This window comes from Penaeus vannamei, chromosome 8 (genome assembly GCF_042767895.1).
Source record: "Penaeus vannamei isolate JL-2024 chromosome 8, ASM4276789v1, whole genome shotgun sequence".
NCBI lineage: Eukaryota > Metazoa > Arthropoda > Malacostraca > Decapoda > Penaeidae > Penaeus > Penaeus vannamei.
The window spans coordinates 1,387,268-1,392,221 of NC_091556.1; the positions used below are offsets into that span (position 1 = coordinate 1,387,268).

Sequence of the window (4,954 nt, forward strand, 5' to 3'; positions counted from 1 at the left end):
TTTGTTTTCACCTGTTTACGTTCAATATGTGAGTATAAGTTTAAAAGAAAGAAAGGGAGAGAGTTCAATAGCAAATTGGCCACGAAAAATATTCCCACAAAATTACTCTTTTCTCTCCCTCTCCATCCCCCTCCCTCCTTTCTCTCTCTTCATCCCTAGCTATCACACTATCACTCTATATCTCAGTAACACCTCGTCTCCCTCTCTCTATCTCCTCCTCCTCTCCTCCATCTTTTTCTCTTTCTCCCCCCTCCTCTCACTCACTTTCTTTAATATAATTATTATTTCTGGCAGCAGTATTATTACTATCATGGCATAATAATTATCATTATCATTATTATCATTACTTTCACTGATTTTGTTGGTTATGCCTTATTCCCATTCTCATTATCATTACCTTAACTATTCTTTCATAATCATTTGTGGTAGTTGTACCATCATCATCATTACTGTTCTTATTCTAGTTTTTTATCTTCATTATCACTTTCTTCCTACTGCAGTGGTCCTTATATTTTTTTAGGATCTCTCTCATTCTCCCCCTTTATCCTTTTCCTTCCTCCTCTCACTCATACTCTTTCTTTCTTAAACGCTATGGTTATTTTTCCTGGCAGCAGTATTACTATCCTCATAACCAAAATCATGTTATCACTTTTATCACCATTATTGTAATTATGTTTGTTTATTATCATTGTTTTTTTTACCCTTATTATTAGTATTGGTAGTGGCTGTGTGTGTGTGTGCATACATACATACATATAAGGTGAATTGCAAAACAAAAACATACATGAATAGACATGCACATAGACCAGAGTAATCTACATTAACACAATAAATCTAATAAAACTATAATTTTATCGTATGTATTTGTAGTGCAGTGGTTAGCACGGTCGCCTTTGAAGCGACAGACTCGGGTTCGATCCCCGACTAAGACTATTGTAGAAACTTTTTACTTTTATGCACGAATTCGCTTTACTCTAAATTTGCATAAATCAATATATCCATTTTTCTTATCTGCATCTATCCTCTGTTATTTATCTATTATCTTCTTTTTCTTTTTTTTCACATTTGTTTGTTTTGTTGATCTTTTTACACATTTGTGTGTGTGTGTGAAGAGAGAAAGAGAGACAGACAGAGAGAGAGAGAGAGAAAGAGAGAGAGAGAGAGAGAGAGAGAGAGAGAGAGAGAGAGAGAGAGAGAGAGAGAGAGAGAGAGAGAGAGAGAGAGAGAGAGAGAGAGAATCCCCAGCACCAAAATAAGACAAGTGTACCTCCCACCCTCCAAAGATCAGAAGCAAAGGAATGCATCAGTTCCAGCCCCACCTGGAGGAAGTACAGTTCTGTCTTACTACAAGTCTTCGAGGAGTTGAAGGAAAACAAAGAATTCTTTCAACCAGAATTTATTATTTGGGAAATCAAAATTTAAAATATTCACGATAGACAATAGACATGACATGACGCATGAGAGTCAGGTATTTCCGCCAACTATCTTTTATTATTGTTTTGGGGACGGGAGAAACGATACCATACACAGTGAATTATACACACACACACACACACACACACACACACACACACACACACACACACATATATATATATATATATATATATATATATATATATATATATATATATAATAGTCAGGCAAGTATTCCATACCAGTACCGATGTGGAATCATCCTGAGCAAATGTAAAATTTCAGTATTGTTTTCCGCGTCTCATGAGGGCAATTTAGAGACCGTCCTTGCGAGGGCGGGGCACCCAGGCCCTGATTTTATTTATTGGGTATTTTAAAGGAGCCAAGAACAGAGTGGATATGGCGAGGTTGATAATTTTACCTAAATCGATGGGACTGAATTATCCTTTTCCAGTTTCTATTAATTTTAACCCATGGTAGACACAGATAAATCTAAGAATGTACACTCCATATTGCTACAATGATAATAAAATGTATTATCTAAGAATTCTATTATTAAATCATTAAAGCATAAAATTAAATTACATAGACTACATTGCGAGAGAGAGAGAGAGAAACAAACATAACACATGAATTCACACATATGTAGCATACCCTACATGAGCACTATTCAAATAAAACCAAATTCATAGTATTTATTATGTCTCCGTGGTGCAGTGGTTAGCATGGTCGCCTTCAAAGCGACAGACTCGGGTTCAATTCCCAACGGAGGACATTTAATTCAAATTTTATGCACGAATTTTTAATATCTAAATTTGCTAACAAACTCCTTAACATTTCTATTCTTTCTGATTGCTTATCTGCCTTTATCCTCTTACTTGAAGGTGCATGTTTATATTTTGTTTTGTTTTCACTTGTTTACGTTCAATATGTGAGTAAATTCGCCACGAAAAATATTCCCACAATATTTAAATTACCAAAAATTACTCTTTTCTCTCCCTCTTTATCCCTAGCTATCACACTATCACTCTTTCTATGTCTCAGTAACACCCCCTCTCCCTCTCTCTATGTCCTCCTCTCCTCCATCTTTTTCTTTTTCTCCCCCCCTCATCTCACACTTTCTTTAATATAATTATTTCTGACAACAGTATTATTACTACCATGCAATAATAATTGTCATTATCATTATTATCATTACTTTCACTAATTTTGTTGGTTATGCCTTATTCCCATTCTCATTATCATTACCTTAACTATTCTTTCATAATCATTTGTGGTAGTTGTACCATCATCATCATTACTGTTCTTATTCTAGTTTTTTATCTTCATTATCACTTTCTTCCTACTGCAGTGGTCCTTATATTTTTTTAGGATCTCTCTCATTCTCCCCCTCCTCCCATCCCTTTATCCTTTTCCTTCCTCCTCTCACTCATTCTCCCCCTCCCCCCATCCCTTTATCCTTTTCTCTCCTCCTCTCACTCATTCTCCCCCTCCCCCCATCCCTTTATCCTTTTCCCTCCTCCTCTCACTCATACTCTTTCTTTCTTAAACGCTATGGTTATTTTTCCTGGCAGCAGTATTACTATCCTCATAACCAAAATCATGTTATCACTTTTATCACCATTATTGTAATTATATTTGTTTATTATCATGAATGTATTTTTTACCCTTATTATTAGTATTGGTAGTGACTGTGTGTGTGTGTGCATACATACATGCATATAAGGTGAATTGCAAAACAAAAACATACATGAATAGACATGCACATAGACCAGAGTAATCTACATTAACACAATAAATCTAATAAAACTATAATTTTATCGTATGTATCTGTAGTGCAGTGGTTAGCACGGTCGCCTTTAAAGCGACAGACTCGGGTTCGATCCCCGACGGAGACTACAGCAGATGAATTTTACTTCTATGCACGAATTCGCTTTACTCTAAATTTGCATAAATCAATATATCCATTTTTCTTATCTGCATCTATCCTCTGTTATTTATCTATTATTTTCTTTTTCTTTTTTTCACATTGGTTTGTTTTGCTGATCTTTTTACACATTTGTGTGTGTGTGTGTGAAGAGAGAGAGAGAGAGAGAGAGAGAGAGAGAGAGAGAGAGAGAGAGAGAGAGAGAGAGAGAGAGAGAGAGAGCACCAAAATAAGACAAGTGTACCTCCTACCTTCCAAAGATCAGAAGCAAAGGAATGCATCAGTTCCAGCCCCACCTGGAGGAAGTACAGTTCTGTCTTACTACAAGTCTTCGAGGAGTTGAAGGAAAACAAAGAATTCTTTCAACCAGAATCTATTATTTGGGAAATCAAAATCAAAAATATTCACGATAGACAATAGACATGACATGACGCATGAGAGTCAGGTATTTCCGCCAACTATCTTTTATTATTGTTTTGGGGACGAGAGAAAAGATACCATACACAATGAATCATAAATATATATATTTCAATTATGTTTTTGCTATTTCTATTAATTCTGTGGCCTTATTAGTATTTGTGTGTGTGTGTGTGTTCAATTGCAAAACACAAATATACCATTTAAACTCAATTTCATTCTTTCTCCTTGCCCACGAGATATTCATCAAATATTATATATATTCATAGGAAATTTGAATAAGTTTAATCCTAAATTACCTTTATCACAATCGTTTGGCTTCTCTGCGTGAATTTGTAGCCACAGAACAATTCACTTTTAGAAAAGAATTTGTTAAAGGTGAGAGAAGGACGGATGCAGCGTCAGTTGTGAAGGCGCGGGGGCCATTTGTACTTATTGAAGAAAAACTACAGTAAGCAACAAGGAAACGGCTTGATTAACGTTTGACAACATGTAAAATAGTGACAGGCAAGTATTCCATACCAGTACCGATGTGGAATCATCCTGAACAAATGTAAAATTTCAGTATTGTTTTCCGCGTCTCATGAGGGCAATTTAGAGACAGTCCTTGCGAGGGCGGGGCACCCAAGCCCTGATTTTATTTATTGGGTATTTTAAAGGAGCCAAGAACAGAGTGGATATGGCGAGGTTGATAATTTTATCTAAATCGATGGGAATGAAGTACGAGTGTGATTATAGGCCTATGATAACACATCACATTAGAATATTTATGTTTATTTTTATTATTTTCCAGTTTCTACGATTTTTAACCCACGGCAGACATAAATAATTCTAAGAATATACACACTGTATTGATACAACGATAATAAATTATATTATTTAAGAACTATATTAATTAGACCATTAAAGCATAAAACTAGATTGCATAGACTACATTGAGAGAGAGAAAGAGAACAGAGAGTAAGAGAGAGAGAAAAAGAGAGTAACCTTCATAATCATTATACATCTATTATACTTCTAAATTACATGGTTAAACATGTCTCCGTGGTGCAGTGGTAAGCATGGTTGACTTTAAATTGACAGACTCGGGTTCGATTCCAGACGGAAACCATATTAGTCGTCTTTTAACCATTTGCATTATTTTTTAAGCACACTCATCAACATTATCTCTTTCTGGTTGCTTATCTGCCATTA

General features: G+C 35.4%; 1 non-coding gene across 1 annotated transcript; it reads left to right on the plus strand.

Moving 5' to 3' along the window:
* Positions 1–860: 860 nt before the first annotated feature.
* TRNAQ-UUG (transfer RNA glutamine (anticodon UUG)) lies at positions 861–932 on the plus strand. Its single transcript has one exon. It is a non-coding gene; the product is annotated as a tRNA-Gln (tRNA).
* Positions 933–4,954: the final 4,022 nt, after the last annotated feature.